Genomic DNA, 14,568 nt, shown 5'->3' with positions numbered 1-14,568 from the left:
TACACCAATATCAAATTGTGTACAAGTAGTGAAATCTCTACAACCCCATGGTCTTATTTTCTCCATTTGAAGTCTAGTATAATAGAAATCACTTTTCTAAAACCAGAAAATGGTTTGCTAAAAGTACACAAACTCTCAGTGTCTGCAATCCCGTTTCTACCCCCCAAATCTATGCTTTAAAGTTGAAGGTTTGCACAGAATTCCCACACAGCATAGAAACACACAGAGGACATGTAGGCTATAAGGAAGAATGACTAAGGGCACTATCCGGAATCGCATGCTGAAGAATGTACTCAGATTTTGTTGTTTTCCCTGTGTATGATAGGCATAGATATTACTAAGCATTGAAATGTTTCAGTCATTTATATCCACATTGTTTAGAAGCATAGAAAATATTGGAAATGACACACAATCTAAAAACCAAGCCCTAACAATCTTAAGTTATAATTTTGTCATTCTTGATATGGTATGTCAGTTACTTTAAGAAAACACAAGGAGTTTTTACTATTTTAGATGAAATAAATGTCTGTGCTTGAAGACTTGCGCTTTAAGCTGGGATTTCCAAACACCGATTTGGTTGTATAGCCTTTTAAAAGCCTTTGGGCACAAAAACAGGTAAAATGTGGTTTTAGTTATTGGCATGTCTGTGCAACAAAGCATTTGGGAAGTGTGATTGACAGGCCAGGAGTGTATATGAGGGGAAACCTATGCTTGTGTCTGCTTCAGTGACTTTATTAGCCACACCCTACTTGTAAATTATAAGCTGTCATTCAGAGCAGCATAGTGATGTCTAAAGCAAGTCAGGCTATAATACCTGTCCTTCTTTTGCCTTAATGCCTAGAGGTAAAATCAGAAAAATGTTCTTAATGTTTTGACTCATAAAAGCACTCATCTGGAAAAAAAAAAGCAACAAGCCCTTATAATACAGAGCAATACAAAGAGGGTTTCCAAGGAGCACGTATGCATGTACCTGTGTGCATGGATATTGCAAGGTTGAGCATCATAATTGGTAACTTAGCCTCCAAATTAATTCAGATCAGATATTCAACAGCTATTTCAGATGACGATAAAAAGATAATTCACTAACTTTTGTGGCAGATTTTAAATCATTATTTTAAAACATGCTATGTACTTAATTAAAATTGGTATTAACACCAATAAAGACTTCAGAGGAGGCCTTTATTATTTTATAAAGAATTACAGAACAATTTGTATTTAAAGCAGGCAATGGGAAATAACCAATTTTACTGAATGTAGAAACAAATACTTATGTCACACTTTGACAGCAACTATACAACTTCTGCCTTAGTTTGATATTTATTCTTTTTTAAAACCCATAAGCATATATTACAACTCCCTTCATTTAAAAAATATGTGTAAGATCATAAAAATTCCACCTGTACAGATACAATATAATCAATTAAAATAACTCCATTACCCCCTCCTCTTTACATGATCAAAAATCGTACTTGCAATAGAATAGAGTTCTGGAGTTCAATAAAGCAGTAGTTCACGTGTCAACTTTTAGATAGGAAAAGTTTTCGCCCTTTTGCTGTACATGAATGAGCTGCTCAGCCTCCACCTTCAGCCACGCATTCTGCACGGACACTCGGCCCTTGCATTTGTTCACAGAAACACTTCTGACTTCTAGTTTTAGAAGGAAATATCCATCGGGGCTCCTTAGGAACACAGCATAGTAGCGCCTTATTGTAGGTTTAATCGTGAGGGTCTGGGGGATTATATTTGAGGTGAACCAAACCACGAAACTTTGTCTTGAGAAAGTTTTTATCTGACAAATAAGAAAAGACAAACACCTGTAAGGTGATGTTTAAAGCGCAAACCAGTTTTGAAGTAACAAGAAAGGGAAAGCTGGTGGTTCAAATTTCAATCACTTTTCCTCTAAACCCATCAATGTGTGCACTGGTCCATTAATTATGTGGTCCAGCACAAAATGATATGTTAGTCTTCCCTTACTCCAGGGACAGCTGTGAGAAAGAAAGCTATTTCAAGTATTTTATTGTTGGTCTCAAGAATTTACCTGCTAAGTGAAAAAGTTGACTAATTGAAGGACAAACCAATCATTTCTTTACTAGAACTAAGATAAATTTGGGAGAGATTTAGAAAGTATGATTGCCATGAACCAATCTATTTTGGGTTAAGGAAGTACTGCAAAACACAGCAATTCCTGTAAACACTGGTCTAATACTTTGAGTGTGCAGACCGCTCACTTTCTCGTGTGCTCAACTGCACGTGTGTAAGTGGAAACAGCAAGGCTGCGTTTTGTTAAAACTCTGTGGACATATATATTAGTATTAGCTTCATGTAATGTTGCACGCCATTAAATACTCTTCCTTTGATATTTTCCAACCATTAGAAGCAATTAATTTGCTCTTAGCTCACAAGCTCTGGAGAAACAACCAGTTGAATCTGGCCTGAGCACAGTTTGGCAGCCCCTGTTCTCATACATTCTTTTGCTTTTTGTGTTTTAATGGGAAAAATGTTGCTAAGATACTGATTTTTTATTTTTCAAATGTTTGTTTAAATCATTTTGGAAGTTCAAAAATGCTACCCATTGCAGGAATGAGTGTAAGTTATGCCATTAAAATACTGCTTACGTGAACCCCACCCAGTGCCCTTGGCCCACAATATTTTTATAGCAGTCCTCATAGAAAATATTTGTATCAAGATAATCCTAGCACCTTAGAGGTGTCAACAGGATCTGTTCAAGGTTATCTTTATGGACAAAGGGAGGACAGGAACAAAGTGGACTCAGCAGACCCCATCTAGAAAGCCCAAACACCTCCCACATCGGCACATACATTATCAGAAAGAATCTTCTTGTTGTCTTCTGATTTATTTGTTTGTTATTGAGATGGCTCTAATCTGAAGCTTTTCATCTTCCAGTCTCAGCTTCTCAAACTCAGAGCCCAGACGTCCATCACTAGCTCAGCTGCATGCATCTATTTTCTCCTTTACCCACTGTGAATGACTTTTAATTTTGTGTTAAGTCAATCTGCATGGTTTTTAATTATTGGAAAAAATATTCTTTGAGTATTCATACAATATAATGAATTATGATCACATCCATTCCCCATTTCTCACCTCCAGCTTCCCCAACCCCTGAACCACCCCATCATCTTTATGTCTCGTTCTCTTTATCTCATGATGTCCAGGTAGTGCAGCGCATATGTTCATGGGTGTAGAACCATCCACTGTATCCTAGATCAGTGGACACAGTCCCAAAGAAAAATGACTACTATCAACTGCCAGTGGTTCCTCAGCGAGGAGGGGGGCCTTGCGAGCACCTCCTCCGTCCTTGATGGAATTTTGACTGGTTTGATCTTGTACAAGTCTTATGTAGGTAACTACAGCTTCTCTTAATTCATGAGTTTTATATCCACGTCATAGCCAAAGGCACCATTTCACAGGCCTCCTGCCATCCCTCAGCTATGATATTTCTTCTGCCCATCTTCTGTGATGTTCCCTGAGCCCTGGGATGGCTGTGAGTATTGATGCACCTGTCCCATTTGGGGCGGAACACTCAAAATCAGTCTCATCAGTTATGAATTGTGACCCCTTGTGAGTCTCTGCATTAATAATTGCCCACTACAAAAAGAAGCTTTTTGGACTAGTGTTGAGAACAGCCCAAATCTCAAAGAATAAATATTAATATTTAAAAAACAGTTTGACTACATGATCGTTTAGCAAAATAACAGAAGTAGATTACTTCCCGGGGCAGTGGTTCCCAACCTTCCTAACTCAGTGACCCTTTCATATAGTTCTTCATGGTGGTGACCTCCAACTATAAAATTATTTTGTTGCTACCTCATAACTGTAACTTGCTACTGTTACGAATCGTAATGTAAATATCTGGGTTTTCTGATGACCATAGGTCCCCCCTGTGAAAGGATTGTTCAAACCTCCCAAAGGGGTCATGGCCCTAGGTTGAGAACACTGCCCTAGAGTCTATGTCCTCTCCAGCTGTGGAATTTTGGCTAGGCTTACGGTGCAAGACATGAATTTCCTCCCATGGAACAGAGCTCAAATCCAATGAGTGAGGGAAGGAAATGTGGGGTGGGGGATCTGTGTGGTCCACTGGAGAAGGGGGCAGAGAGGAAGGGGAGACTGCAGCGGGTGGTCTGCTGCAGAGCTGGGGTGAGGCGGGGGATGGGATTGGGGGGATGAGAGGGAGAGGTGAAGATCTGCAGTCAGCCTCCCTGCTCCCCTGGCTGGGGCGGCCTGCAGGTTGCCAGGTCTGTTCATCTTCTTAGAAATCAGGTGATATAGGCACCATTCTCTATATTATTTTCTTTGTTCCTATTTCATTAATTTTGTCCTGATGATCATTTCTTGTTGTCTACTACATTTAGTTCTCATTTTTCCAAATTTTTGAGTTGCATTAGGTCATTTATTTGTGCTGTTTTTATTTTTTTTAATGTAGAGCTGTTTCCAATGTGTCCCAGAATTTTTTGTATTCCATTTTCATTTCTGCTTAATCCAAAAGTGTTTTCTTTCTTGATTTCTTCTTTGACCCCTTCATCATTTAGAAGTGAGTCATTTACTTGCCATGAGTTTATATACTTACTAGAGATATTTCTGCCATCAGTTCTTAAGTTTTACCACATTACGATCAGATAGCATACATGGACTTAATTTAGTTTTTCTTAATTGGTAAATATGTGTCTTGTGTCTTAGGATGTGGTCTGTTTTAGAGACACTTCCATGGGCCGCTGAGTAGGATACATATTCTCTGGTGATTGGGTGGAACATTCTGTAGATGTCTATCAAGTTCATTTGGTGCATGATGCCATCATGTTTCTCTGACCAGTTTTTGTCCAAATGACCCGTTATCTGAAGAAGGAGGTATTCAAATCCCCTACTGCTTCAGTCATGGATCTCTAAAGAAACAGAACTGATGGAATCATCGTGTGTGAGAGGGGTAGGGCAGGCACAGAGAGAGATTAGAGTACTTTACAGGCTGTTTCCAGGTAGTCCAATAATGGCTGTCTCTCAGTGGAAATGCCAAGAATCTGGTACTTGCTCAGTCCTCAAGAGTGGATGTCTCAGCAGTTGATGGAGTCCCCAAGAATTTCTAGAGAGTTGCTGGCCACCAGTTTGTGCTGGGATCCCAAAGAAAGTAGGTTCTCCTGCCAGCCCATGAAAGCCCGAGCACAAGACAGATGCACTTGCTAGTAAAAGTGAGTAAGAGTAAGGGCAAGTGGGCTGAAAGCTAGAGCTTCATTTTTCCATATCCCACTATGTGGTCTGCTACCGAAAGGTGTGGCCCAGGTTTAGGATGAGTTTTCTCACTCAGATGATACAATCAAGAAGATCCTGTGAATGGGTATAGTGGTGCACACCTTTGATCTCAGCATTTGGAAAACAGGGGAAGGAGGATCTGTCTGTGAGTTCAAGTCTATATAGTGAGTTCCAGGACAGGAATAGAAGGAAAGGAGGGAGGGAAGGAGGAAAAGAAAGAGAGAAGAGAGAAAGGAAGAGAGAGAGAGAGAGAGAGAGAGAGAGAGAGAGAAAGAAAGAGAGAGAGAGAATTCTTCACTGGAATACCCAACTATTTGGTTTTTAGTTGATACTAAATATAATCAAGTTGATAATCAAAATTAGCCATTATACCTACTAGTAATGGGTTGGTGTTAATATGTCTTTACTTCTAGTAGTACAATGTAATGAAATTATATGTATCAGAGTTTGGTACATGTATGTTTAGAAGGGTAGTATTTCTTGGTTCGTTGTTCCTGGTTCATTGTTCCCTTGATTTCAATGAAGTGTCCTTCTCATCTGATTAGTTTAAAGTCTCTGCCATCAGATATTATGATAATAAGCCTGCTGGCTTCCTGCTCCCATTCGATTAGAGTACTTTTCCCATTCTTTTTCTTTAAGGAGGTGCCTAGCTTTAAAGTTAAGATGAATTTCTTGTAGACAACAGGAAGATGGATTTTGTTTCTTCATCCACTCAACTAGCTATCTTTTGATTGGTGAGTTAAGACCATTGATATATTTGAAGTTTTTATTTTAAAGTATGTGTTGATTACAGCCATTTCACTGTTTTTCTATTTCATTATTTTGTTCTTTTTGTGTTCTTAATCATGTTTGTGTCTCAGTAGTTACACCTTCATTTGCTTTGGTTCTACAGTCCTTTGGCTATGCTTATTCCTTCAGACTAAAGTATCGCTTCCAGTATTCTCTTTGGGGTTGGCTTGCTGGATATGAACTCTTTTAGCTTGTTTGTATCATAGAGAGATTTTCTTTCTCATTCACTTGTGGCAGCTATTTTTTGCTGGGTACAGTAGTCTAGATTGGCTTCCATAGTCTCTTAGAACTTAGAAGGTATTGCTCTAGGCCTGTGTGTCACCACCCCTTCGAACGACCCTTTTGTAGGGATTGCTTACATATCCTACATATCAGATATTTATATTATGTAGCAAACTTACAGTTGTGAAGTAGCAACAAAAATAATTTTATTCCTGGAAATCACCACAACATGAGGAACTGTATTAACGGGCTGCAGCATTAGGAAGGTTGAGAACCACTGCTCTGGACTCTTCTGGCTTTCAAAGCTTCCATTGAGAAATCAGCTGTTATTCTGCTAGGTTTTCCATTATATGTGACTTTTGTTTTTTTCTTTTGAGTTTTCAGTAGTCTTTCTTTGCTCTGTATGTTTAGTGCTTTAACTGATATGCTGTGAGGAGTTTCTTTTCTTGTATATTTGTTGTTTTGTGTGCTTCGTGTGTGTGTGTGTTTTCTTAGTTTGGAGAAACTTTCTTCTATAATCTCGTTGAAAATCTGGTCTATGCTACTGACCTGGGATTATTCTCCTTTACCTATACCTATAATTCAAAGATTTGGTCTTCTCTTGATTTCCAGGAGTATCTGCATGTACCTTCCCTTTGTTTTTAATTTTTTTCAGTATTCTTTGCTTGTGCAGTATAATTCCTCTAACTTATCTTCAAGATCTGATATTGAATCTTCTATTTAATCCATTCAACTTGAACAACTTTCCCTGAGTTTTCTAATTGGATTGTTGAGTTTTTCAAATCCATCTTGACTTCAACTTGAATTGTTCAGTGTTTCTCTTTATTTAATTCAGTTTTCAAACCCTGGATGTCCTTTATTTTATTCAGGCTTATTTTTGTGTTATTGTGAGCATAACTTGGGTGTTTATTGTCTTTGAGGTCATTCTCTTTATGTAGCTCTTTGTCTTCTTTAATCTCCTTGATTTCTTTGATAAGATTTACGGCTTAAGGTCTGTGTCCAAGGATCATCTAGGGAATTCCCACTGGAGAACTTTTCTATAGTACTGATGAGTTTGTGACCAAGGGGGTATTGATTTGGCTTTGTGTTGCTTGTGGTTTTGTGATGAGACTGCACAAGTGGGCTTTTTTGTGGTCGTGAGTTTGATGTGTATACAGAGGGCTAGGACAGAGCACAACAGGATGGGTGTGGACGTTGTGTATGGCTTGGGTGGGATGAAATCTGGTGAACACAGGTTGGCAACAGGATATGCATCCTGATCGAGGCATGGTGAGTGTCCTGCTGGCCAGTCTGGGATATGAAATGGATGTGGTTGCTGTATCTGGCAAGTGGGAAGGGTGACCAAAAGTTAGGTGCAGGCCACCTCACCAGGCTGGACCCTAGAGAGAAAGATGTTTGCACCCAGCTGGTCCTGGAGTTTGGATGTGGCACAGGAAAAATGAAGTTAGATTACAGGAGGGAATCCATGCTGTCCAAAACCTGGAGGTTATGGGTAATACAGGTGGATCTGACAAGACTAGGCCACATCACTAGATGTGTGACCATGGCCAGGTCTGATAGGGGAGTGTGTGCAGAGGGTAGGGTCAGGCAGACTCAACCAGGCTGGAATCCAGCACAAGACTTACAGAGCCAGGTTGTGCCTAGAAGTTGGATGTGGCACAAGAGAGATAAACAGGTTGCTGTAGGGTGGAGTACCTCTTATTTTTTTTTAAATGTAAGCACTTAGCACTATAAACTTTCTTCTTAGGACTGCCTTTAATGTATTACCTAGATTTTGGCATTTCATTCAATTCCAAAATTTATTTTTCCCCCTTGATTTCTTCAATGACCCATCCATCATTCAATAGTATGTTGACTGATCTCCCTGAGTTTGTACTTTCTATAGTTTTTATTGCTATTGCTACCTATTTTTATTCCATAATGGTCAGATAGAATACTGGATGCATTATTTCAATTTTCCTACATTTTTGAGCTTACTTTGTATCCTATTTTGTGATCAGTTTTAGAAAAAGTCCCATGGGCTGCTAGGAAGAATGTATATTCTCCAGTGTTTGGGTGAAAAGGTCTGTAGAGGTCTATTGGGTCCGTTTGGTTTACGGGTCATTTAAATTCATTATTTCTACATGCTTTGTTTAAATGACCTATGTGTGACTTAATACTTAATTCCATTTATTTTATGAGTTGGATGTACCTGTGTTTGGTGCATATATGTTTAAAAAATTCTAATACCTTCTTGATGGATTGTTGCTGTAGTGAGTATAGAATGACTTTTGTCTTCTGATTAGTTTTTGTCTGAAGTCTATTTTGTCAAGTATTGGAATAGCTGCACCTTTTTGTTTCTTAGTTCCACTTCCTTGGAATACTTTTTCCAGCATTTTACTTTAAGTTGATATTTGTCTTTGAAAGAGGGACCAAAAAAGATTATTTAATCTAATCCACCGGTCTGTGTCTTTGAACTTCAGAACTGGCACCATTCATATTCAGTTACTATTAAACTGTCTATTAATTTCTTCCATTTTATTCACTTTGTGGTGTTTTCTTATACTTGAATTGTCCTGGTATTGTTTGTTCACCCCCTATGACTCTGTGGGTGTATTATACTTCTCTGCAATCTCAAGTATTTCTTCTACTCTCCTCTGTAGAGCTCATTTAATGGTCTTCCTTTAGTCTGTTTTTATCATGGATTTTTTCTACAATTATAATAGATAGTTTTGCTGTGTATAATAGTGTGGTTTGGTAGTTGTGGTCTTTCAGAGCGTCAAATACATCTTTTCATGCCCTTCTGTGCTGTGGTCCAGCCACAGCATGGGTTCAGGTCCTGAGGCAGGGAAAAGACATCAATGCAAAGAAATGAATTGTCCAACCACCAGATAAGTTTCCGACAAGTGGTCAGCCCCAAATAGCTGTAGCCATCTTTATTTATACATCAAAAGTAAGCATATTTTTCCAGACAAGCTTTTCACATCCTCCAACGTTAACTATGGCAAAAACAAATATGTAATTATGTCCCCCCCAACGTTTACATTAAAACATCTTGAAACCAAAAACAACACTTACCATTTTGCTAGCTTGGCCAAATATCAAGCCAGGTATATCCTGTCTTTATAAAACTAAAAGGTGATTGACATAGGCACACATTTTCGAGAATAATAATCCTGTTGAAAACGTTTTTACAGAAATAGGGGTGATCTGTCTCCAATCCTGTCAGCACTGAATCAGAACAGCTCCCAGGATCTGGAGTGAAAGCTGGCATCCCCAGATAAGAACCCTGAGGAGGAACATCAGCTCCCAAAGACTTTTAGGGGAAAATATTTGACAAAAAATGGGGTTTCCAGGAATGATCATAACTGTCCATACATGACTGACAAAATGACACTAAAAACCGCCAAGAGAATTATCAACGTTATGAAAGAGGAGAGAGTATACAGGACTTGGGATCCCAGCAGTATTCTGCACTGTCCCTAAGTCCACTGGCCCTTGCTGAGTAAGACTGTTCCCATGGGCTTTTGTCTCATCTGGAGACCCATTGGACAAACTCTCATATACTAGTCTAAAACTAGGCCATGTGGCTCTCAAAACTTCTGGTTCTAAAAGTCTTTAACCAAATAATCAGATGTTATTCTTATGGCCCTGCCTTTTGAGTAATTTTACCCTTCTTATTTTGTATTTTTGATGTTTTAATTATATCATGGGTATTTTTTTTTTTTTGGTCTGTGGTGGTTTGAAAGAAAATGGCCCCCAAAAGGAGTGGCACTATTAGAAGCTGTGACTTTGTTAGAGGAAGTGTGTCACTGTGGAGGCGGGCTTTAAGGTTTCATATACACTCAAGATACTGCTCAGTGTCTTAGACCACATCCTGTTGCCATGCAAGATGTATGACTCTCAGTTCCCTCTCCAGCACCATGTCTGCCTGCACCCTGCCATGTCCCACCATGATAATAGATTGAACTTCTGAACTGTAAGCCACCTCAGTTAAATGTTCCTTTATAAAGCTTGCCATGGTCATGATGTCTCCTCACAGCAATAGAAAACCTAACTAAGACTTGTTGTTCTGTAGGCCATTTATACCTTGTTGGAAACCTCTTTCCCTATATTTGGAAAACTGTCTTCTATGATTTTTTGTTGAAAATATTTTCTATGCTTTTAGTGTGCTTTCCCTTATTTGACAATTTGTTCTTTTTCATGGTGTCCAAAGGTCTCATTAATATTTAAATTTTATTTTGATCTTTCCTGTATAATCTAATCTTTCCCCTTGTTCTCAAAAGCTGATGTTTTGTTTTTCACATACTCCAGTCTGATGTGGGAGTGTCATATATCAATCTTTTGATTTCATTGGTTAAGTAATAAACAAACTGCTTGGGCTCATAGCTTAGAACATAGTTGGGTGGAGTAAACAGAACAGAATGCTGGGAGGAAGAGGAAGTGAGGTAAGATGCTTCAGACAGAGACGCCATGCTCCCCGCGCCTGGGCAGACACACGCGATGAAGCTCCGATCCAGGATGGACATAGGCTAGAATCTTCCTAGTAAACGCACCTTGGGGTGCCACACACCTGATTAGAAATGGGCTAGTCCAGGGGCTGGAGAGATGGCTCAGTGGTTAAGAGCACCGGCTGCTCTTCCAGAGGTCCTGAGTTCAATTCCCAGCAACCACATGGTGTCTCACAACCATCTGTAATGAGATCTTGGCGTCCTCCTCCATGTTTGTAGCCAAGATACTCAAGAGGTCTCTGCCAGTCAAATCTGATCTCTATTAACCTGGAAGGAATCCACAGCCTTTTGTTTTATGTGGAAACAAAAACATACCCTCTTCCCCAACATAATACATTTTTTACTTCCATTTTAAAGTTAAGGCATTCCTGAAGTGTAGAAAGTATAAGGTTGGTTTAATTCAGCCGTCTGTTCTACACTTCAGTATCTCTCAGCAGCTGCTTATGTTCATCAGCATTCAAAAAACTCAAAAGTAACAAAGCACCATCTAAGTGCTTATAACATTTCTCATCCTTATGAGGCTAATTTTTATTGCTTTACTTTCTTTAAAGACTCTCTTTAAAGAGTTTACTATTTTTAAACTATTTTTTATGACTGCCTATACACTTTTTTTTCTTAAGTATAAGTACATTGTTAAACGCACTGTAACCTGTTTAGAGCTTCTCCCATCTGAAGCTGAACCCATTCAGAAACTGCATTTCTGTAACCTTTTCTGTCTGCATGAGCCACACAGCCTAGCTGATGGCTTACGGTGATTCCAACCCCTAGGCAGTGTCCAGGAGGCATTTCTATACTGCAGCCTTGTGAGACTGCCGGACTATAAAGCCGCTTTTGGCTCTGGTTTGTATGTTTGGAACCTTTTTTTTAAAAAAAAAAAAAAAAAAAAAAAGCTTTTTTTCAGTCTTATGTGGAAATACATGCCTGGACATTGGGTGCCATTAGTAATTAGTCTTTCCTTTGGGCCACCAGCTCACACAGAAACAACTCAAAGATTTATTATTAATTATGAAAGTTCAGCTGAAGGCTTAGGCTTGTTTCTAACTAGCTCTTATAACTTAACCTATTTCTATTCATTTACTTTATTACCTTATCTCTGTAATGCCTATCCTGCTAGCTCTGTCTCCTGGCACCTCTGCCTTCTTCCCAGCATTTTCTCTGCCCATAAACTCTGTCTAGCTATTGACCATTCAGCTTTGTTCAAAATCAATCATAGTGACACATCTTCACAGTGTACAAAAAGATTATCCTACAACACACACTTGCCTGGTTCCCATCCTTGTCTCATCTTTTGTAACTCTCTGCACCTTGACACACTAAACTGGATCATCTCTAGCCTGATCACTGCTTCTCTAGCCTCCCTTATCTGCCCTGAAGTCTGTGTTCTTATGTACCTGGGTCAGCTCTCATCCCCACTTGGGGGCCACAGTTTCTGTTGTTATAGGACTAGGTCTATTGTTCTGAATTGTGGAACTCCCTACACTTGTGAATCTTACCCTGCACATAATTTTAGTGTGTGTGTGTGTGTGTGTGTGTGTGTGTGTGAGAGAGAGAGAGAGAGAGAGAGAGAGAGAGAGAGAGAGAAAGAGAAACTGCTCAAGCAGCTATGTGTGTATGAAGACCATAGGTCAATACTAGGTGTCTTCCTTAGTCTCTTTTGACTTTATTTTCTGAGATGATCTTTCATTGAATCTAGAACTTGCTGAATGGCTAGGCTGACTGACAAGTGAGTTTTAAGAACTCTTCTGTCTTTGCCCCAGGGGCAGAAATCTAGATACATCCTGCTGTGTCTGTGTCCCAGGGATTAGAACTTAGGTGCTCATGACTAACCATCAAGTACTTCCCTAGCCCCTTTTTAATTTTTGTAAATCCAGTTTACAGAACAGGAGTTCAAGTTTGTGCTGAATATAATAAATATAACTACCGAAAGTCATATCATTTATGGGGAGATGGTTGGAGAGATCATCATCATAAGCAAAGTAATTCAGACTCAGAGGCAGTTATTGCTGTATGCTCATATGCACAGCTGGAGAGGCAGTTATTGCAGCCTACTCTCATGCACAGGGCTGGAGAGGCCATTGCTGCAGTTTACTCTAATATGTAGGGCTAAGAATAAAGACATGAAATTAGAATATTATGGAAAAGGAATACTGAGAGGGGGTGAGCAAGAGTGCAGTGAGGTGGAGATGGTCATAGAGTTTACACTTGCCTAAAATACAAGCATGAAGCCTTTAATTTGTAATATTATGTACATTAATACAGTTTAAACATATGAATCTAGTGTCAAAAATACTGCATGGTTTTGTTAATGAAATTGTTTAAGCAGCCAAAATCATAGAAACAGAAAATAAAAGGTTTGTTTTCAAGGATGAATGGGAGGATAGAGAGGAAATCACAGAATAAAGAGCCCTGGGGATGTGTTTCACTTAACAGGTGCAATGACAGACACAACATAGTAAGACTATTAAAATGACAAGAATAAAAATCAAATAACACTTCTTGCCTTACGGGTGCTAGCTGGAAGTATAAATCTCTATTATTATTTAAAATCTAACATTGACAAGAAGAGCAATATAACTGGAAATAGTTGCAAACTAGCTCCCATACTGATCACATTCAAAATCCAGCAGACAGTGCAGTCATAGCAATGACAAGTGCCTAAGCTATTATAGGAAGGAGTGGACGTAAATGTTAACTATGAAAAGTAGACCAGAGACCTGCTCAGGTATTACATATGTGCACAGCTGCATGACATACTTGTATACATAGGGGTGTCTAGATGGGAATTATGTGAAGGAATGAAGAAAGCTGTATTCATACAGAAAGTTTTCTAAACAGTATAGAATTAATTATTTACACCATTTATTCTGAAGGTATTAGAAGTATATGGGAAAATGTCTTTTTCCTATCAAATTACCATAACATTGTATATAAGGAACTTGAATTTTTGCCAATCTGGGATCCATGAGAATTCCGTAGCAGACCATTCGTGGGTACTAAAAGGAGACTACATGGTAGAACAGTATGAAAAGTCTGAGGCAAAGTAAGTGATCAGTTCAACAACATAATGATCTGCAGCTTAGAAATGGCACTGCCAAGTCAATGCTTGCCATGTAAGCTTGAGGATGTGATATGGGGTCCTCAGCATCACATAACATCCAGGCATGAAGGTACAAGCCTGTGACCAGTGCTGAAGAGTCGAAAGCAGAGGTGGAAAAATCCCTGGAGCTTGCTAGCTACTCTAGCTGACTTGGTGAGCTCCACAATCTGAGAAATAAAGTGTGAGAGAATAAATGAGGTAGAAAAGCAACTGAGGAAGACACCTGATACCGGCCCTTTTGTTTTCTACTTATAAAATTGCCATATATTTTATATAAAATACAGAAATGAAACAGTGAGGACTAACATCTTAGCACTATTTTGTTCATTATTTTATTTTGTTTTTGAGACAAGATCTGTTTGTGTAGTCCTCTCTTTCCTGGAACTCACTCTGCTAGCCTGGCCTCAAACTCACAGAGATCCACTTGCCTCTACCTACCTAGTGCATCCCCCAGTGACACCATTGAAAATCAATAAATACATTTAGCAACCCTGGATTTCCATTATATTTTCTGACCAGGACAAACAATAAGAAATGACATCTGATCTTCCTTACAAAATTTATTTTCCTACCTGGTTACTCCAGAATAGACTGACCCAAACACTTGATGCTGTTGCTGCTTGCCGTTCTGCCTGCCTTCCTCCCTTCCTTGCTTCCTTCCTTGATGTGGGAAGTCCTTCTGTATACGTGTTACTTTTATTGCTTAGTGAA

At 39.1% G+C, this 14,568-nt stretch overlaps 1 protein-coding gene across 2 annotated transcripts in view; it reads left to right on the top strand.

Annotated features, from left to right (window-relative positions):
• The window catches only part of LOC121459478 (WD repeat containing planar cell polarity effector), a 283,095-nt gene that overhangs the window by 241,036 nt on the left and 27,491 nt on the right, over positions 1-14,568 (top strand). The window lies entirely within an intron of this gene.

Source organism: Microtus oregoni, unplaced genomic scaffold (genome assembly GCF_018167655.1).
Source record: "Microtus oregoni isolate MIOR12 unplaced genomic scaffold, Mior012 000019F_ref0000042, whole genome shotgun sequence".
Classification (NCBI taxonomy): domain Eukaryota; kingdom Metazoa; phylum Chordata; class Mammalia; order Rodentia; family Cricetidae; genus Microtus; species Microtus oregoni.
This window is presented reverse-complemented; position numbering and strand designations above follow the sequence as displayed.